Source organism: Hyperolius riggenbachi, chromosome 1 (assembly GCF_040937935.1).
Source record: "Hyperolius riggenbachi isolate aHypRig1 chromosome 1, aHypRig1.pri, whole genome shotgun sequence".
NCBI classification, from domain to species: domain Eukaryota; kingdom Metazoa; phylum Chordata; class Amphibia; order Anura; family Hyperoliidae; genus Hyperolius; species Hyperolius riggenbachi.
In genome coordinates, this window is record NC_090646.1 from 376,641,701 (window position 1) to 376,663,986 (window position 22,286).

Genomic DNA, 22,286 nt, shown 5'->3' on the forward strand with positions numbered 1-22,286 from the left:
GTGAATGGAAAAAGATACGAAAAACGAGTGGAAGATAAGAGAATCGACTGCAGAATCGAGCGGCAAAAATGATCGAGTGTAGAATCGAGCGGCAGAAACGAACCATGTATTCCCAGCATTAGGCCAATTTAGGGAGCAAACCAATTAACTTATCAGTATCCTTTTGAGATATGGTACAAAACCAAAATACCTGTAGGAAAACCACCCATGCATGAGAGAACAAACAATCCACAGCAAATGATAAAGGATAAGTGAGGAATGTTGCAAGCACTAGATCTATGACAAAATGCTGGAGACCAGCCTGCATCAAAGTTAATGATACTGCATATGCACAAATAATCAGGCATATTTAATTTTTAAGATATAACAGCATGACTCTTGGATGACTTGAACACTCAGATAACATCATCAGTCATATAGCACAAAATTAAAATGTATGAATATTGCCTCTGAAGCTCATAAAAATGTACATCAGGCACAAAATAATTTATGATATGACAGCCTAACTGATTGGATACAAATATGAGTGAAGTATTTTTGAGAAATTATTATGCTTTATATATTTCTGTATGGATATGATACTGGACAGTAGATATTAGGAAATGTGTTAACTATTGATGGCCTAAAATATATATGTATATATATATATATATATACCAGGAAAACCGCACACATGTAAGAAAGTTTCCCTGGTAAAAAGGGCTAGTAGGGTATCTGCAAAATTACAATATTCTACTATGACCTAGCCTAACCCAACTCTCACACAGAACCCTCCCTCTACCGGTGCCTGACCCTAAGACCCCCCCCCCCATTATGCCTAACCTTAAATACCCATGGTGCCTAACCTTAACCCACTGGTAGTGCCTAACCTTAATCCACCACTTGGTGGTGCTTAGCCATAACTTCTATGGACCCCCACCACACTCCTAATTCTAAAGACCCCCTCCTCCTAACCTCAACCCCAACCCCCAGTATTTTTCAGCCTACATTAAAAGCCCCAATTAGCGGCTATACAATAAAATTATTCTTATTGATATACTGTATATGGTGCCAACATGGCGCTGTACAGAGTAAGAAAGACAAACATAGGATGCATAATAATACAGGCAATGGTATACACCAAATATAGACACTGGTACAAAGTACAGAATTGGTATTTAGAGATGGGCCAAACCTCCGATTTTAGGTTCGCGAACCGGGTTCGCGAACTTTCACGTAACGTTCGGTTCGCGTTAAAGTTCGCGAACCGCAATAGACTTCAATGGGGATGCGAACTTTGAAAAAAAAAATAATTATGCTGGCCACAAAACTGATGGAAAAGATGTTTCAAGGGGTCTAACACCTGGAGGGGGGCATGGCAGAGTGGGATACATGCCAAAAGTCCCGGGGAAAAATCTGGATTTGACGCAAAGCAGCGTTTTAAGTGCAGAAATCACATTGAATGCTAAATGACAGGCCTAAAGTGCTTTAAAACATCTTGCATGTGTATACATCAATCAGGTAGTGTAATTAAGGTACTGCTTCACACTGACACACCAAACTCACCGTGTAACGCACCGCAAACAGCTGTTTGTGTAGTGATGGCCATGCTGGACTGGTGCGCACCATGGCGAGAGTGCAGGTTTTGGTGGCTTTACAGCCCATATGGTCGCCTGGCTGATGTAGCTGAATGACAGAACAGTGACTGTCCAGCTGATCAAATTTGGTCTGACCACAATGAAGCAACGACCTTATTATCTTTTGTGTGCCCCCCGAGACACTCATCTAGGTGCCGGTCATTGCTTCATTGTGATACGCAAGCCCCTTGCCTTTTCTTTTGTTGTTGCAGCTGCCCGCAGTGCAGCCAGAAAAATTAGGCAGTCATGTACACGCACCAGAAAAATTATTACAGCGGCCGCTGCTAGCAGCGGCCTAAAAAATTCAGCAATCCGCCTGGAGTCCCGGACCCTGTTGGTGGTGGCGGAGAAGGTAGTCAAGCGGCCTGCAGGCAGACATGCTGTGTGGAGGGACTGGGAGCGACTTAGTCTTCTTGGGGCAGCCCAGGCAGCCAGTCACACAGCGTGCAGGCAGAGATGCTGTGTGTGCGGGGACTGACTTAGTCTTGGAGCGGGCAGCAGCCCTCCGGGATCCATGCCTCATTCATTTTGATAAAGGTGAGGTACTTAACACTTTTGTGATTTAGGCGACTTCTCTTCTCTGTGACAATGCCTCCAGCTGCGCTGAAGGTCCTTTCTGACAGGACGCTTGCGGCAGGGCAGGAGAGAAGTTGGATGGGAAATTGGGACAGCTCTGGCCACAGGTCAAGCCTGCGCACCCAGTAGTTCAAGGGTTCCTCATCGCTGTTCACAGCAGTGTCTACATCCACACTTAAGGCCAGGTAGTCGGCTACCTGCCGTTCCAGGCGTTGGTGGAGGGTGGATCCGGAAGGGCTACGGCGAGGCGTTGGACTAAAGAATGTCCGCATGTCCGATATCACCATGAGATCGCTGGAGCGTCCTGTCTTTGACTGCGTGGACATGGGAGGAGGATTAGTGGCAGTGGTACCTTGCTGGCGTTGTGCTGTCACATCACCCTTAAAGGCATTGTAAAGCATAGTTGACAGCTGGTTCTGCATGTGCTGCATCCTTTCCACCTTCCGGTGAGTTGGTAACAGGTCCGCCACTTTGTGCCTGTACCGAGGGTCTGGTAGTGTGGCCACCCAGTACAGCTCATTCCCCTTGAGGTTTTTCATACGGGGGTCCCTCAACAGGCAGGACAGCATAAAAGACGACATCTGCACAAAGTCGGATCCAGTACCCTCCATCTCCTCTTGCTCTTCCTCAGTGACGTCACGTAAGTCAACCTCCTCCCCCCAGCCGCGAACAATACCACGGGAAGGTTGAGCAGCACAAGCCCCCTGCGACGCCTGCTGCAGGTGTTCTCCTGCCGCCGTCCCCTCCTCCTCCTCCTCCTCCTCCCCCAAAGAAACACCTTGCTCATCATCCTCTGAGTCTGACTCGTCTTCTGCACACGACTTCTCTTCTTCCTCCTCCTCCCCCCTCTGTGCTGCCGCAGGTGTTGAGGAAACAGCTGGGTCTGATGAAAATTGGTCCCATGCCTGTTCCTGCCGTAACGGTTCCTGGTCACGCTCATACACAGCTTCATCCGCCACTCTACGCACAGCACGCTCCAAGAAGTAAGCGTAGGGAATTAAGTCGCTGATGGTGCCCTCACTACGGCTCACCAGGTTGGTCACCTCCTCAAACGGCCGCATGAGCCTGCATGCATTTTTCATCAGTGTCCAGTTGTCGGGCCAGAACATCCCCATCTTCCCAGACTGTTTCATTCTACTGTAGTTGTAGAGGTAGTGGGTGACGGCTTTCTTCTGTTCTAGCAGGCGGGAGAACATGAGCAGGGTCGAATTCCAGCGAGTCGGGCTATCGCAAATGAGGCGTCTCACCGGCATGTTGTTTTTCCGCTGAATTTCTGCAAATCGTGCCATGGCTGTGTAAAACCGCCTCAAATGCCCACAGAACTTCCTGGCCTGCTTCAGGACATCCGCTAAGCCAGGGTACTTTGCCACAAATCTTTGAACAACTAGATTCATGACATGTGCCATGCAGGGTATGTGTGTCAGCTTCCCCATATGCAAAGCGGCAAGCAGATTGCTGCCGTTGTCGCACACCACGTTGCCTATCTCCAGGTGGTGCGGGGTCAGCCACTCATCCACCTGTTTCTTAAGAGCAGCCAGGAGAGCTGCTCCAGTGTGACTCTCCGCTTTGAGACAAGACATGTCTAAGATGGCGTGACAGCGTCGTACCTGGCATGCAGCATAGGCCCTGCGGAGCTGGGGCTGTGCAGCTGGAGAGGAGAACTGCCACTCAGCCAAGGAGGAGGAGGACACCGAAGAGCATGTAGCAGGAGGAGAGGAGGTGGCAGGAGGCCTGCCTGCAAGCCGTGGAGGTGTCACAATTTGGTCCGCTGCGCCCTGCTTGCCATCGTTCACCACCAGGTTCACCCAATGGGCTGTGTACGTAATGTAGCGGCCCTGCCCGTGCTTGGCAGACCAGGCATCCGTGGTCAGGTGTACCCTTGACCCAACGCTCTTCGCAAGAGATGACACCACTTACCGCTCAACTTCACGGTGCAGTTGGGGTATGGCCTTTCTCGAAAAATAAGTGTGGCCTGGCATCTTCCACTGCGGTGTTCCGATGGCCACAAATTTACGGAAGGCCTCAGAGTCCACCAGCTGGTATGGTAACAGCTGCCGAGCTAACAGTTCCGCCACGCCAGCTGTCAGACGCCGGGCAAGGGGGTGACTGGCCGAAATTGGCTTCTTCCGCTCAAACATTTCCTTCACGGACACCTGACTGCTGCTGTGGGCAGAGGAGCAGGAACCGCTCAAGGGCAGAGGCGGAGTGGAGGAGGGTGCCTGTGAAGGTGCAAGGGAGAAAGCGGCAGAAGCAGATGATGCACCTGAAGGAGGAAGAGGAGAAGGAGGGTGACTTTTCTTTTGTGTGCTGCTGCTGCTTTTGCTCAGGTGGCCATCCCATTGCTGTTTGTGCCTTTTCTCCAGGTGCCTTCGTAAGGCACTTGTCCCTACGTGAGTGTTGGCCTTTCCACGGCTCAATTTTTGTTGGCAGAGCGAACAGATGGCTTTAGTCCGATCTGAGGCACACACATTAAAAAATTTCCACACCGCTGAGCCACCCTGGGATGTGGGCACTATGGGGACCTCAGCAGCTGATGCTGAAGGGCAAGTTGGCTGGCTGTACATAGGTGGCGATACATGGTGCCGGACACTGCCACCAGCTGTTTCTGACGAAGAGCTGCCCCAGCTTCTTTCAGCAACTTCTCTCCTCCTACTACTCTCTGACTCCCCCTCTGAACTGTCCCCCTCTTCATCTCCTCTATTGGGAACATACAGAGGATCCCTATCATCGTCATCATCGTAATCATCCTGCCCAGCTTCGCTTGCCTCAGACAAAGCCAAACATGCACCATCAGTAGGTCCTTCATCCTCCTTACACGTTACATCCATAGTGTTGCCGGGTAACTCAAATATATGAGCTGGTGAAAATTCATCTGGCTGTAACAACAATGGCTGTGCATCAGTGATTTCAACACTAAATAATTCTTGCGAAGTGTCAAATGCAGCGGAAGTGGTGCTAGTAGTAGCGCTGGTGGCTGAGCAAGATGAGGTGTTCTGTGTCGCTAAATACTCAACCACGTCCTGACAATCTTGGGAGGTGATGGGACGTGCCTTCTTCCGAGCACTGTACTGTGGGCCAGGTCCACACGAAATTACATTTACACGACCTCGCGCAGACCTGCCGGGTGGCCTTCCTCTGGCTCTGGCACTACCTCTTCCTCTACCTGTTTTGTCCATATCGGGTATGCACGGAGTGGTATATCACACTGCGTGCACTCACGTAGGTAGGTGGGTTCACTTAACTGCACAGGTATGCGCACTGATGCGGTGGGTTCACTGAACACAACAAGTATGCAGTGTCGGGTTCACTGGACACAACAGGTATGCAGTGGCGGGTTCACTGAACACAACAAGTATGCAGTGGCGGGTTCACTGAACACAACAGGTATGCAGTGGCGGGTTCACTGAACAGGTATGCAGTGGCGGGTTCACTGAACAGTACAGGTATACAGTGGCGGGTTCACTGAACACAACAGGTATGCAGTGGCGGGTTCACTGAACAGGTATACAGTGGCGGGTTCACTGAACAGAACAGGTATACAGTGGCGGGTTCATTGAACACAACAGGTATGCAGTGGCGGGTTCACTGATCAGGTATGCAGTGGCGGGTTCACTGAACAGTACAGGTATACAGTGGCGGGTTCACTGAACACAACAGGTATGCAGTGGCGGGTTCACTGAACAGGTATACAGTGGCGGGTTCACTGAACAGAACAGGTATACAGTGGCGGGTTCACAGAACAGGTATGCAGTGGCAGGTTCACTGAACACAACAGGTATGCAGTGGCGGGTTCACTGAACAGGTATACAGTGGCGGGTCCACTGAACAGAACAGGTATGCAGTGGCGGGTTCACTGAACACAACAGGTATGCAGTGGCGGGTTCACTGAACACAACAGGTATGCAGTGGTGGGTTCACTGAACAGGTATGCAGTGGCGGGTTCACTGAACAGTACAGGTATACAGTGGCGGGTTCACTGAACACAACAGGTATGCAGTGGCGGGTTCACTGAACAGGTATACAGTGGTGGGTTCACTGAACAGAACAGGTATACAGTGGCGGGTTCACTGAACACAACAGGTATGCAGTGGCGGGTTCACTGAACAGGTATGCAGTGGCGGGTTCACTGAACAGTACAGGTATACAGTGGCGGGTTCACTGAACACAACAGGTATGCAGTAGCGGGTTCACTGAACAGGTATACAGTGGCGGGTTCACTGAACAGAACAGGTATACAGTGGCGGGTTCACAGAACAGGTATGCAGTGGCAGGTTCACTGAACACAACAGGTATGCAGTGGCGGGTTCACTAAACAGGTATACAGTGGCGGGTCCACTGAACAGAACAGGTATGCAGTGGCGGGTTCACTGAACACAACAGGTATGCAGTGGCAGGTTCACTGAACACAACAGATATGCAGTGGCGGGTTCACTGAACAGGTATGCAGTGGCGGGTTCACTGAACAGTACAGGTATACAGTGGCGGGTTCACTGAACACAACAGGTATGCAGTGGCGGGTTCACTGAACAGGTATGCAGTGGCGGGTTCACTGAACAGTACAGGTATACAGTGGCAGGTTCACTGAACACAACAGGTATGCAGTGGCGGGTTCACTGAACACAACAGGTATGCAGTGGCGGGTTCACTGAACACAACAGGTATGCAGTGGCGGGTTCACTAAACAGGTATGCAGTGGCGGGTTCACTGAACAGTACAGGTATACAGTGGCGGGTTCACTGAACACAACAGGTATGCAGTGGCGGGTTCACTGAACAGGTATACAGTGGCGGGTTCACTGAACAGAACAGGTATACAGTGGCGGGTTCGCAGAACAGGTATGCAGTGGTGGGTTCACAGCACAGGTATGCAGTGGCAGGTTCACTGAACAGGTATGCAGTGATGGGTTCACAGCACAGGTATGCAGTGGCAGGTTCACTGAACAGGTATGCAGTGATGGGTTCACAGAACAGGTATGCAGTGGTGGGTTCACAGCACAGGTATGCAGTGGCAGGTTCACTAAACAGGTATGCAGTGATGGGTTCACAGAACAGGTATGCAGTGGCAGGTTCACTGAACAGGTATGCAGTGGTGGGTTCACAGTACAGGTATGCAGTGGTGGGTTCACAGAACAGGTATGCAGCCAGCCAGGAACAAGTTAAGCCTAACTAATCTTTCCCTGAGAGACAGTCTGCAGCAGCTCGCCCTACTCTCACTAACGCAGGCAGCACACGAGTGACCGTAATGGCCGCCGCTGCCTGCCTTATATAAGGGGGGGGGGGGGGGGCTCCAGGGGCTAGTGTAGCCTAATTGGCTACACTGGGCCTGCTGACTGTGATGTAGAGGGTCAAAGTTGACCCTCAAGGTGCATTATGGGGCGAACCGAACTTCCGCAAAGGTTCGCCAGCGGGACGCGAACGCGAACCACCGAAGTTCGCGTGGAACCGTTCGCCGGCGAACCGTTCGGCCCATCTCTATTGGTATTTAGAGTGACAAAAATGAAACATGATGAATAAAATGTATCACAGAGTGCAAGATACAAAATTAATCACAAATTCCAAGACTCACAAGGGTGACTTAGCCCTGGCCTTGCAAGATTACAATCTAAAGGAATGGGATTTAAATATGAGTGGCTATAAATGGTAAATAGTGGCTATGAGTGGCTAAAATCCACTATTTAATTAGGTGCCTCAGAGAAACAAAATTACTGTTCATAGCCACTAATTGCGGCTTTTAACATTTCTACCTATTTCAGTACCATTTTAACCACTTGAGGACCCTGGGCTTTAACCCCCTTAAGGACCAGGCACTTTTTTTCCATTCAGACCACTGCAGCTTTTACGGTTTATTGCTCGCTCATACAACCTACCACCTAAATGAATTTTGGCTCCTTTTCTTGTCACTAATAAAGCTTTCTTTTGGTGCTATTTGATTGCTGCTGTGATTTTTACTTTTTATTATATTCATCAAAAAAAGACATGAATTTTGGCAAAAAAATGATTTTTTTAACTTTCTGTGCTGACATTTTTCAAATAAAGTAAAATTTCTGTATACATGCAGCGCGAAAAATGTGGAAAAACATGTTTTTGATGAAAAAAAACCCATTCAGCCTATATTTATTGGTTTGGGTAAAAGTTATAGCATTTACAAACTATGGTGCAAAAAGTGAATTTTCCCATTTTCAAGCATCTATGACTTTTCTGACCCCCTGTCATGTTTCATGAGGGGCTAGAATTCCAGGATAGTATAAATACCCCCCAAATGACCCCATTTTGGAAAGAAGACATCCCAAAGTATTCACTGAGAGGCATAGTGAGTTCATAGAAGATATTATTTTTTGTCACAAGTAAGCGGAAAATGACACTTTGTGACAAAAAAAAAAGTTTCCATTTCTTCTAACTTGCGACAAAAAAAAATGAAATCTGCCACGGACTCACCATGCCCCTCTCTGAATACCTTGAAGTGTCTACTTTCCAAAATGGGGTCATTTGTGGGGTGTGTTTGCTGTCCTGGCATTTTGGGGGGTGCCTAATTGTAAGCACCCCTGTAAAGCCTAAAGGTGCTCATTGGACTTTGAACCCCTTAGCGCAGTTAGGCTGCAAAAAAGTGCCACACATGTGGTATTGCCATACTCAGGAGAAGTAGTACAATGTGTTTTGAGGTGTATTTTTTCACATACCCATGCTGGGTGGGAGAAATATCTCTGTAAATGACAATTTTTTGATTTTTTTTACACACAATTGTCCATTTACAGAGATATTTCTCCCACCCAGCATGGGTATGTGTAAAAATACACCACAAAACACATTGTACTACTTCTCCCGAGTACGGCGATACCACATGTGTGGCACTTTTTTGCACCCTAACTGCGCTAATGGGCCCAAAGTCCAATGAGTACCTTTAGGATTTCACAGGTCATTTTTGTTTCAAGACTACTCCTCACGGTTTAGGGCCCCTAAAATGCCAGGGCAGTATAGGAACCCCACTAATGACCCCATTTTAGAAAGAAGACACCCTAAGGTATTCCGTTAGGAGTATGGTGAGTTCATAGAAGATTTTATTTTTGTCACAAGTTAGCAGAAATTGATTTTAATTGGCTTTTTTCACAAAGTGTCATTTTCCGCTAATTTGTGACAAAAAATAAAATCTTCTATGAACTCACCATACTCCTAACGGAATACCTTTGGGTGTCTTCTTTCTAGAATGGGGTCATTTGTGGGGTTCCTATACTGCCCTGGCATTTTAGGGGCCCTAAACCGTGAGGAGTAGTCTTGAAACCAACAATGTCGCAAAATGACCTGTGAAATCCTAAAGGTACTTATTGGACTTTGGGCCCCTTAGTGCACTTAGGGTGTAAAAAAGTGCCACACATGTGGTACCGCCGTACTCAGGAGAAGTAGTATAATGTGTTTTGTGGTGTATTTTTACACATACCCATGCTGGGTGGGAGAAATATCTCTGTAAATGGCAATCTTTTGATTTTTTTTTACACACAATTGTCCATTTACAGAGAGATTTCTCCCACCCAGCATGAGTATGTGTAAAAATACACCCCAAAACACATTATACTACTTCTCCTGAGTACGGCGATACCACATGTTTGACACTTTTTTTCAGCCTAAGACACACTCACTGTTCACTGTTCACACTTACTGATTACTGATTATTGTATTTTGTATTTGTACTGTACTAGTAATCACTTAGCGATCTAATCACTTAGTGATTAGTGTCACCTCACCCACCAACCCACTCCATTAAAGTACCCTACTTTTTCACCCGCCCTTTTAAAAAACTTTTTTGTTTATGCCCAAAACATCTAAGATGTCTGGAAGTGGCAGCCAGCGTGGTTTGGGCAAGGGGAAGGGCAGCAAGGGAATCAGGAGGAGAGGGAGCAGCATTGTGGCAAGCCGTGCCACCATGCACAGTTCCGCAGCAGCAGCAGCTGCGTCAGTGGCTAACATTCCGCCTATAGCCACTGGCCGTGGACGCCTTGGGCGCCCAGCAGGAGCATCTGCAACTCACGCTGCAGAGACACAGCAGCAGCAGCGTGTAGTACCTGCTCCTATTTTCCTCCAGCCGGGTTGGAAACGTCCCATTGAGGAAAAGGATGCAGCCACTGTGGTGCAACTGATGACGGAGGATGAGCAGCCCGCCATCAGCTCTGCATCTGAGGCCTCCACCCTCACCACCACCACCACCCCTGTTCGCAGCAGCCGCCCAGCAGGGCCTGGGGAGGAGGCCAGTTCACCGTCAGTTGGCGACCTGTCATTCAGCAGTCTTTTGACCCCAGGCATCATGAGTCAATTGTCTGCTGTTGTTGGCGATTTTGAGGAGGAGATGCTGATGGGCACTTTGGGGGAGGAGGGATTGGACAGCAAGACTGTGGCGACAGTCAAGAAGCCCATCCATGCATCAGGAGAGGAGTTTGGGGGGTCATCATCCCAGCAGGACATGTTTCAGGAGGGGGAGGATGATGATGATGATGATGACAGGGTGACGGACAAAGACTGGGTGCCACCACCAGCACCTGGGGATGTCATCATCAGCAGCTCTGAGGAGGAGGAGGAGGATGCGCTTGTGGGCCTTGCAAGGAGGCGCATCATTGCAAGCATTGGCAGCAGTAGGCAGGTCCCACAGCCTGCTGGTGTCTCAGGCTCAGCAGCAGCAGCAGCAGCAGCATCTGCCAGTACCACCACCAGCCGCACCCAAGCCCCCCTCCCCCAACCACCACAGGGAGACAGGCAGCAGCGGCTCCAGGTCGTAGGGGGTTTTTCTTGTCACCAATCTGGCAATTTTTCACCATGCCCACAGTTTACAGCAAGTACGCCACTTGCAACCACTGTCAGCGGAAGTTGAGCAGAGGTGCAGACCCCTTAAAGTTCAGCACCAGCTCTCTCATCAACCATCTTGCTGCTAAACATTACCACCAGCATGAGGAGTTCCAGAGGCTGAAGGCATCTGGTGCTGGCAGTGGCACCACACCCATCACTGCACAGCCTTCAGCAGCAGCAGCAGCAACAGCAGCCACCCGCCCTCCTGCTCCTCCAGCACCACCAGCAGGAGTGCGGAAACGCACTGCTCCTCCCCCCTCTGCAACTCCTGCCGCCGACACTGAGGCCTGTTCTGGCAGCCAGTCCTCAGTGGCCTCCTCTGCTGTCTCCGCTGATTCCCGTGCTAGCAAAAGGCGACGCCAGAGCATTTTGAGCGAGTCCTTCCAGGGGGTGGTTAGGGCTCTGCCTCCCAGCAGCCGTCGCGTGCGGCAGCTGAACAGCTTGCTGGCACGGGCCATGTGCTCCCAACTCCTGCCGTACACGCTCGTGCAGGAGGGGAGCGACATGCGTGCGCTGCTTGCTGCGCTGCTTGCTTGTGCAGCCCCAGGCTGGCAGCTCCCCAGCAGACACTTCTTCGCCCGCCAGGTCATGCCTGCACTGCACCGCTTTGTCATGGCCAATGTGGAGCGAGGGCTGGAGCACGCGGTTGGTGAAAGGGTCCACGTCACCATGGACTCCTGGAGCAGCCACTTCGGGACAGGCCGCTACCTGTCCTTCACTGTCCACTGGGTCAGCTTGGTGGAAGGGGGTGAGGATGGGAGAGCAGCAGCGGGCACAGCAGCAGCAGCAACACAAGTGGGTGGTGCCACCCCGCAGGGTCAGGGGAACTGCAGCAGGTTCCTCCGATCCTCTGCCATCCTCTGGCACACCTGGCCAAACCCCCCGCCTCAGCAGCAGCGTGAAGGCCCGCCACTGCCAAGCGCTGCTGCAGTTGGTCAGCCTTGGGAAGACCAAACTGACGGCAACCCATGTGTTGGCCAAACTCCAGGAGCAGGAGAGGATTTGGCTGACCCCCAGAGGCCTCAGAGTCTGAGAGGTGGTGGCCGACAATGGGGCCAATCTGGTTGCCGCAATGGACAGGGGAAACCTGACCTACATCCCCTGTCTTGCCCACGTGTTGAACCTGGTGGTGCAGAAGTTCTTGCGCACCTACCAGGGGATGGGCGAACTGCTGGAAACGGCAAGGAATGTGTTGCGTCACTTCCGGCGCTCGCCTGCAGCCTCTGCGAGCCTGGAAGACGTGCAAAAGGAGCTGGAGCTGCCACGCCATCGGCTGATCCTTGACATTCCAACTCGCTGGAACTCCACCCTGGCAATGTTGGAGCGTCTGGTTGAACAGAAGCACGCTGTCAACCAGTACCTTGCCCTGGCCACTGTGTCCGCCGCTCAGAAAAGGGACAAGACCAGCGACATCCCGTCCATCGTCCCCGATGATGACTGGGGGCACATGCAGCAGGTGTGCTTAGTGCTGGCTCCCATTCTGCAGGCCACCAACATGGTGAGCAGGGACCATGCTATGGTGTGCGAGTGGGTGCCCCTGGTTTGTCTGCTGAACAGGGCCCTCGATGCTTTGCTGGAACAGGGAGCGGCAGCCTTGGCCCAGCAGGAGCGGCATGCAGCTGCACAGTCCACCTCTGAGGGGGAGGAGGAGGAGGACTTGGTGGAGGTCCCTGACCTCGCTGCTGATGAGGGGGATCAGCACAGTGCAGCTGAGTTGGTGCGGGGGTGGAGAGAGGATGAGGCGGCAGAGGAGGAGGATGAGGACAGCACTGCCGTCGATGTGCCAGCACACGTGGCCCGCCTCTTCCCAATGGCAGCGCACATGCTGACGTGCCTGCACTGGGACCCCAGGGTGATCCAGATGAAGCAGAGGGAGGACATCTGGATCAGCATGATGTTGGACCCGCGCCTCAAGGGGAAGTTGAGCCAGTTCCTGCCTCCTACAGGAGGAGACCCAGCGCAACAAATAAGGAGCTTGCAGCAGGCCCTTGTTGAGCGCTTGGAGGAAGCCTTCCCCCAGCCTTCCACCCCCACTGTCCAGCCAGCACAGAGGCAGCAGCAGGTTCCTGCATCCAGCAGCAAGTGCCCCACAGACCTGCTGTCTCTCAGCAACGAGCTCTACAGGACTGTAGAGGCTCCAGCAGTGACTAGAGAGGAGGTGCATGCAGCAGCATCCTCCTCTGGTCCCAGCCAGCGCCTGACCCGCATGGTGGCTGACTACATGGGGTCCTACAGCGGGCTTGACAGCGATGCCCCTGTTGATCCCATGGAATATTGGGTCAAGCGCCTGGAGATCTGGAGCGAGCTGGCGCAGTACGCCCTGGAAGTGCTGTCCTGTCCCCCTTCCAGCGTGCTGTCTGAGCGCTGCTTCAGTGCAGCTGGTGGCGTGGTCACCGAGAAACGCTCACGTCTGTCTCACAAGTCTGTGGACAGACTGACGTTTCTCAAGATGAACCAGGCGTGGGTGGAAGGCGAGTTCCTGGCCCCTGTTGTCGGCGAGAGGGGGACATGAACTGGCTGCCGGAACCATCGTTAATATGCCTTACCACCCTTTACCACCTCCTGGCTCCTGCTCACTACTAAGCCAGCCTGGTTCTATTACGTCGCCTGTAGCCACACATTTTACACCTACAGTGGGCTGCTGTGTACTGCCCTTCTGCTGTCTGTCTGTGTTTCCCACTGCCAGGGTACACAGATTTACCTTCTGCTGCCCCTCTGCCACCAGCTATTACGTCCAACAATAGCTATATGTGTAATTTGCTGTAAAAAAAAAAAAAAAACATTAAAAAAAAAGGTTTAATTTTTCTGAGGTGCCCGGGTTGAAAACTGTGTTGTCCCAGTTGTGTATTGGACACGATGTGGGCTGCACGACCGCTGTCTGGGACCTCCTGTTGTGTTTATTTACAGCCCTGGTATCACCGCTAGGTACCAGGGCTATTATGTCACGCTGCCTACCTGCTGCCACACTCACACTACTCCTCCATTCCTCCTGCTGCTGCTGCTGTCGGTCTGTGTTTCCCACTGCCAGGGTACACAGATTTACCTTCTGCTGCCACTCTGCCACCAGCTATTACGTCCAACAATAGCTATCTGTTAAATTTGGCGTAAAAAAAAAAAAAAAAAAAAAAAAAACAATAAAAAAAAAAAGGTTTAATTTTTCAGAGGTGCCCGGGTTGAAAACTGTGTTGTCCCAGTTGTGTATTGGACACGATGTGGGCTTCACGACCGCTGTCTGGAACCTCATGCTGTGTATTTACGGCCTGGTACCACCGCTAGGTACCACAGCCTATTATGTCTCGCTGCCTGCCTCATTGACTGCCTGCTGCCACACAATCATCCTCCTCCTGCTGCTGCTGCTGCTGAATTTACCTCCTGCTGTCTGTGTGTTTCCACTGCCAGGGAGCACATACAATGACGCTTCCACCATGCGCCACCAGCTATTTATTACGCTCAAAAATAGCTGCATTTCTTTAAAAAAACGAAAAAAATATATATACTTTTTAATACTTTGTGATATTATTTTTAGAGGTGTCCGGGTTGAAAACTGTGTTGTCCCAGTTGTGTATTGGACACGATGTGGGCTTCACAACCACTGTCTGGAACCTCATGCTGTGTATTTACGGCCTGGTACCACCACTAGGTACCACAGCCTATTATGTCTCGCTGCCTGCCTCATTGACTGCCTGCTGCCACACAATCATCCTCCTCCTGCTGCTGCTGCTGCTGCTGCTGGTGCCCGGGTTGAAAACTGTGTTGTCCCAGTTGTGTATTGGACACGATGTGGGCTTCACGACCGCTGTCTGGAACCTCATGCTGTGTATTTATGGCCTGGTACCACCGCTAGGTACCACAGCCTATTATGTCTCGCTGCCTGCCTCATTGACTGCCTGCTGTCACACAATCATCCTCCTCCTGCTGCTGCTGAATTTACCTCCTGCTGTCTGTGTGTTTCCACTGCCAGGGAGCACATACAATGGCGCTTCCACCATGCGCCACTAGCTATTTATTACGCTCAAAAATAGCTGCATCTCTTTAAAAAAAACGAAAAAAATATATATACTTTTTAATACTTTGTGATATTATTTTTAGAGGTGTCCGGGTTGAAAACTGTGTTGTCCCAGTTGTGTATTGGACACGATGTGGGCTTCACGACCACTGTCTGGAACCTCATGCTGTGTATTTACGGCCTGGTACCACCACTAGGTACCACAGCCTATTATGTCTCGCTGCCTGCCTCATTGACTGCCTGCTGCCACACAATCATCCTCTTCCTGCTGCTGCTGCTGCTGCTGAATTTACCTCCTGCTGTCTGTGTGTTTCCACTGCCAGGGAGCACATACAATGGCGCTTCCACCATGCGCCACCAGCTATTTATTACGCTCAAAAATAGCTGCATTTCTTTACAAAAAAAAATATAGAAGAGAAATAAGTGAAGAAAAAGAAGACGATATAGAAGAAGAAGAAGATATAGAAAAAGAAGAAGAAGAAGAAGGAGAAGAAGAAGAAGAAGATATAGAAAAAGAAGAAGAAGAAGAAGAAGAAGAAGAAATAGAAAAATAATAATAATAAGAAGATATAGAAAAAGAAGAAGAAGAAATAGAAAAATAATAATAAGAAGAAGATATAGAAAAAGAAGATGAAGAAGAAGATGAAGAAGAAGAAGAAGAAGAAGAAGAAGAAGAAGAAGAAGAAGATATAGAAGAAGAAGAAGATATAGAAGAAGAAGAAGAAGAAGATATAGAAGAAGAAGATATAGAAGAAGAAGAAGAAGAAGATATAGAAGAAGAAGAAGAAGATATTGAATAAGAAGAAGAAGTATATACAGTACTGAACAGAATTTTGGACACAACTTCTCTTTCCACCTTTTTTTTTTTTTAAGGAACATCCCCACATAATCACTTGCTGCTGTTACTTGGAAAAAAAGATGTTTCTTGCATCATTCACCCCCAAAACAAGTGTTGGAAGCTATTTAAGGCCAATTTGAATAGTCAGCTCGAATAATGAGCTCGAATACCGACTCGAATAGTAAGCTCGAATTATTTCGAGGTCGAATAGAATAGTAAAAAATATTCGACTCGAATATTCGACCGAACTCGAATAATTTACTATTCGAATTCGACCTAACTCGAATAATAAAAAGGGGTATCCGAGCATCACTGCTAGGGGGTGACAAGAGGTGATTGATGGGTGTCTCAGGGGGTGGTTAGAAGGGAAAATAGATGCAATCAATGCACTGGGGAGGTGATCGGAAGGGGGTCTGAGGGGGATCTAAGGGGTTTGGTCGAGTGATCAGGAGCCCACACGGGGCAAATTAGGGCCTGATCTGATGGGAAGGTGTGCTAGGGGGTGACAGGAGGTGATTGATGGGTGTCTCAAGGTGTGATTAGAGGGGGGAATAGATGCAAGCAATGCACTGGCGAGGTGATCAGGGCTGGGGTCTGAGGGCGTTCTGAGGGTATGAGCGGGTGATTGAGTGCCCTAGGGGCAGATAGGGGTCTAATCTGATGGGTAGCAGTGTCAGGCGGTGATTGATGGGTAATTAGTGGGTGTTTGGAGGAGAGAACAGATGTAAACACTGCACTTGGGAGGTGATCTGATGTCGGATCTGCGGGCGACCTATTGGTGTGGGTGGCTGATCAGATTGCCCGCAAGGGGCAAGTTAGGGGCTGATTGATGGGTGGCAGTGACAGGGGGTGATTGATGGGTGGCAGTGACAGGGGGTGATTGATGGGTGATTGACAGGTGATTGACAGGTGATCAGTGGGTTATTACAGGGAAGGACAGATGTAAATAATGCCCTGGTGAATTGATAAGGGGGGGTCTGAGGGCAATCTGAGCGTGTAGGCGGGTGATTGGGTGCCCGCAAGGGGCAGATTAGGGTCTGATCTGATGGGTAACAGTGACAGGTGGTGATAGGGGGTGATTGATGGGTGATTGATGGGTAATTAGTGCGTGTTTAGAGGAGAGAATAGATGTAAACACTGCGCTTGGGTGGTGATCTGATGTCGGATCTGCGGGCGATCTATTGGTGTGGGTGGGTGATCAGATTGCCCGCAAGGGGCAGGTTAGGGGCTGATTGATGGGTGGCAGTGACAGGGGGTGATTGATGGGTGATTGACAGGTGATTGACAGGTGATCAGTGGGTTATTACAGGGAAGGACAGATGTAAATAATGCCCTGGCGAATTGATAAGGGGGGGTCTGAGGACAATCTGAGTGTGTAGGCGGGTGATTGGGTGCCTGCCAGGGGCAGATTAGGGTCTGATCTGATGGGCAACAGTGACAGGTGGTGATAGGGGGTGATTGATGGGTGATTGATGGGTAATTAGTGGGTGTTTAGAGGAGAGAATAGATGTAAACACTGCGCTTGGGTGGTGATCTGTTGTCGGATCTGCGGGCAATCTATTGGTGTGGGTGGGTGATCAGATTGCCCGCAAGGGGCATGTTAGGGGCTGATTGATGGGTGGCAGTGACAGGGGGTGATTGATGGGTGATTGACAGGTGATTGACAGGTGATCAGGGGGGATAGAAAAAAATAGCGTTGACAGATAGTGACAGGGAGTGATTGATGGGTGATTAGGGGGGTGATTGGGTGTAAATAGGGGTCTGGGGGGTGGGCAGGGGGGGTCTGAGGGGTGCTGTGGGCGATCAGGGGGCAGGGGGGGGAAATCAGTGTGCTTGGTGCAGACTAGGGTGGCTGCAGCCTGCCCTGGTGGTCCCTTGGACACTGGGACGACCAGGGCAGGAGGCAGCCTGTATAATACACTTTGTAAACATTACAAAGTGTATTATACACTTTGTATGTGGCGATCGTTGGGTTAACATCCCGCCGGCGCTTCCGTATGGCCGGCGGGATGTTGCGGCGGGTGAGCGGAGACAAGCGCCGGCGGAGGATCGCGTCACGGATGACGCGATCACTCCGCCCATACCCTTACAAGGACCGCCGCCTCTGTGGGTGAGCTGGTCCTTGCGGGCTCCACTTCCCGGCCGCTGCTGTGCGTTAGGCGGTCGGGAAGTGGTTAACAGGGTACCTCCAGCACCCTTTCTACCTGCTTTGAAGAAAATCCCCTTTGTCTCTTCTTGCTTGTTCTGGGATAGTTGTGGATCCTTTGTTGGTATTCAGAGTTGTGGATTGGTTATATTACTATAAGGTTTATGTAATGTATTGATGCAAATAGCATGCCAGCAAGTATTTGGACCTGAAATCATAGTGCTCCAAGGTAAGATGGCTAGCCAGCCTCTATACCACTATGTTGCCCATAACTTAAATTAAAAAAAAAATCTATTGTCAAAGTGAATAAATAAATAATCTATGAAACCCGCTATAATCTCTTTCAGTTCAATATGCTTTGCATTTTAGATCATTTATCTTGAAAAATAACTCTTGACACTAAGGTAAGCTAAGAACATTGCTGTTTCAAAAACAGAGAAACAAATGCAAGAAAATCTATATTAGGTGATTTAAAACCATGGATTTAAAATTCGGAAGAGAATTACAATTAGTGAAACCCATTTGTCAGTGATTAAATAAATAACATAGCATAAAAACTTCTAAATGTATTTTTTTTTTTTACTAGAAAAGCAATGGTATTAGTGTAATATTGTATTTCATACAGCAGACCCTTAGCAGCACTTGCATGTTATTAAAAAATAAAATAACTTTTACCATTTATATGCATGCTGAGGTAAAATGAAAAATAGATGATTCAGAAGCTGGGCATACAATTGAAATTCACATCTGACATAACTGCAGATAAAAAAATGATTTAAGGCAAACCTTAGACTCTTCCTGTAAAATGAGATGGGTACATATATTATGGCTTGCGTTATTTATTTAATATTTCATTTAAATAGATAGATGACTGTAATTGACAGTATTAATCATAATTAAATGCCTCTCTGCTGAACAAAAAACACAAAATGAAGCACATGCTAATGCATTTACCTTATCTACGGACGCTTATAGGAAATAGCAGTAACTGGTACATTTCCACTGATTAAACTATTAAAGCAACTATAATTAAGTCCATTTATCCTGCCACAGCAAGACATTTATAAATATATATGTTCTACAAAGTTTCCGTTTTTAAACATTTAAGGCTACACATTAGCTTTGTGTACCTCCAGCTAAAAGGAAACTCAAGCAAATGTTACCACAGTTATTTAGGGTTGCACTATTCCATCTTCCAGCACTAATGGAGTATACAGTTCACTTAAAAAAGTAACACATTTCAAAAATTTAGAGGAAACTTTGCGATTAAAAGAGAGATAGAATTGTGTTTTGAAATGCAGTGGCATAACTATGGAGCTTGGGGCCGCAATTTGAGTTTTACATGTAGCCCTAAACATTGTATTGATATGGCGCCCCAAAACCAACCAAGGACAGTTGCAGTGCTAAAAAGTGTAAACAGAGCAAGGAAACAGTTTGTTAAAGGGGCACTGTGGTGAAAGTTTTTAAAATTTAAATATGTTCAAACCTAAACAAATAAGAAGTACGTTTTTTCCAGAGTAAAATGAGCCATAAATTACTTTTCTCCTATGTTGCTACCACTTACAGTAGGCAGTAGAAATCTGACAGAAGTGACAGGTTTTGGACTAGTCCATCTCTTCATAGGGGATACTCAGCAAGGCTTTTATTCTTTATAAAGATATTCTCTAAAGAGGATTTAAACAATGATGCTGGCCAGCTTCCCTGCTCGCTACACAGTTGTTTGGCAGTTGGACAGAGCAACTGCCATTCACTAAGTGCTTTTGAAAGTAAATAAATCCCTGAGAATCCCCTATGATGACATGGGGCCTGATTCACAAAGCGGTGCTAACAGTTAGCACGCTGGTGAAAAGCCCTTTATCACGCCTAAACTTAGTTTAGGCATGATAAGTTTAAGTGTGATAAGTTTAGGTGTGATAAGTTTAGGCATGATAAGTTTAGGTGTGATAAGTTTAGGCATGATAAGTTTAAGCACCAACTGGGTTAGCACCGCAGTGCACAGCTGATCAAAAGTTTTGCGCTAGCAAAGTCTGGTGCACTTTGCATAGAGTTTAATGGTGCTGCTTTGCGTGCAGGACTTTGCACGCTATCTACACTTATCTAAACTTAGCATGCCTAAACTTATCACATACAATATACACGTAAATAGGGCGATAATTGGACTACAGGTGCTCACCAATCTACAAAATAATCTGAAAAAAACCTCAAAGTAGTTTATAAAAATAGTAACATTTATTGAAAACCATGAATATTAGAAAAATATGTTAAAACCCCATGAGATGGCCATCCCCTCACGCTAACACTGTGACGCATACCAACAAACATATTCCTGGCCAGGATAGGATAGTGTGGGTAAAGTAGGTAACGGCATGGAGTGTCTTGCTACGTCCTACTCCAATTCTGTATATTAAATGCAGTGTACAGTTCAATCCAGCAGCCGCAATGGGTATGGGTTAGAAAGCAAAGCAGCACAAGCAGGGTTCAGGTTAGATGCAGTAACTAGACAGTGCTTCCCGTCATGATCAAAACTTGCAACAGTATTATCTCACCACTCCACCGTCTTGGGATAGGAGCTTGAGTGGGTCACTTGTAGTGAAGAATCACCCTGGGTACGCTGTGCTGTGTACCGCTGTCACAACTGACCGATCGGAACAACAGTCTCTCGGTCCACCATTGGCTGGCTATATGGAAGATGACGTTGTGAGTCCATATGGAAAAAGAACTGGCTCAAGAAGGTGTAGATGGCCTGTAGAGGCAGGCGTCACTGCGTGGCCAGGCTGAAAGCAGGGCATGCACGTCCCAAACAGGAAGGTAGCGGCAGGTGCTGCGGGAGGGGATGGCGTCTCATGCAAGCACGTCCTTTACATGTTTCGCCGTTCTCACGGCGTCATCAGAAGGCGTGTCTTGCCGTACTGCGCGGCCATTCAAATCCCTTGTGGCAGCCAATCGGAGCCCGGCGGAAGTACGCGTCATGGGCGGAAGTTACGCGTGCAGACCAAAAGGGAGGAAGTGTGGAATACCTCTCAACGCCGCGTCCCAGCTCCCACTGACGTCACTCAGCAGCGCCCCGATGGCTCCACACGGACAGGTACACCAACACCATACAAACATACCAGTCACCCACAGCGACTAGTGTACATATTAATTATCTACAAAAGGCTCAAGAAGCATCAAAAATTATGTATATACGTATATATGCTTAACTAGTAACTTGAGGTCTAAATGGGCACACGTTATAAACTCTTTAACCAGCCCAACCAATAACTGGTGGGACTGGAAGAGGAATCCATGCCTGTCCAAGGCACCATAGCCTCCAGACCTGCATGTGAATTAGCATAGAGAAAGCCCATCATATGCTGTACAGTAGGAAACGTCACTGTCCACTGTAAAAAAGCTCAAGCAGCCCACGGGGGGCCAATTGTAGGTAAAAGGGGAGGAGACTGGTGAAGTCAGCAGACCATCAACACGGACTCAGTGAGGTAGAAAATGAACAAAACTGAAGGTCTCATTCAAACCCGGGGATTGGCATGCTTTTAGATTATAGATCCATCTGGTTTCTCTTTGTAGGAGTAGACGATCAAAGTTACCCCCCCCCCCCGTATCGTTCCATGAATTCTATCAAGACCTACAAACCGCAATCTATTGGTAGTGCATTTCGGGCATTGTCTTACATGTCGAGCTATAGGAGTGAGGGACTCATCATTGTTCACATTTTGTATATGTTCAGATATTCGCCTCCATAACGGTCTCTTAGTTTTCCCTATATAAAAAGACCCGCAGGGACATAATAACAAATAAACCACTAATTCGGTCTGACAATTTGCGTAATGTTTTAATTGAAAGGTATTACCATTGGGGAGAAGGACGGATCTACCTACATGTATGTATCTACAGTAGGGGCAGCCCCCACATGTGTAGGTGCCAAACACTATGCAGTGGCGCCTTGGGTTGACCCGATTAAAGTGACTATGCACTAAACTGTCACGCAACGACTTGGTCCTTTTAAATGTAACACGTGGTTGTTCTGGAACCACATGTCCAATAGCTGGGTCATTTTGAAGTAAGTACCAGTGCTTTTGTAAAGTGTGTTTCAAAAAGGAATGTTCAGCACAATATTTAGTCACGAAGCGCAACTCAGAAGTGTTCTGATTATGATGTCGCTGTCTCAGAAGACTCGACCGGTCCCTTTTCCTGACCCTATTGAACGCACGTCGAAGAACAACATCGGGATAGCCCCTCTTCAAAAAACGTGTACGTAAAATATCGGCCTGTATACGGA

At 48.6% G+C, this 22,286-nt stretch overlaps 1 long non-coding RNA gene across 1 annotated transcript in view; it reads right to left on the reverse strand.

Moving 5' to 3' along the window:
- The window catches only part of LOC137551658 (uncharacterized), a 34,246-nt gene extending 14,540 nt beyond the window's left edge, over positions 1-19,706 (reverse strand). Inside the window, exon 1 of the long non-coding RNA XR_011027047.1 lies at positions 19,575-19,706. This is a non-coding gene — a long non-coding RNA (uncharacterized lncRNA). The remainder of the gene's footprint in view (positions 1-19,574) is intronic.
- Between the last annotated feature and the right edge of the window lie 2,580 nt (positions 19,707-22,286).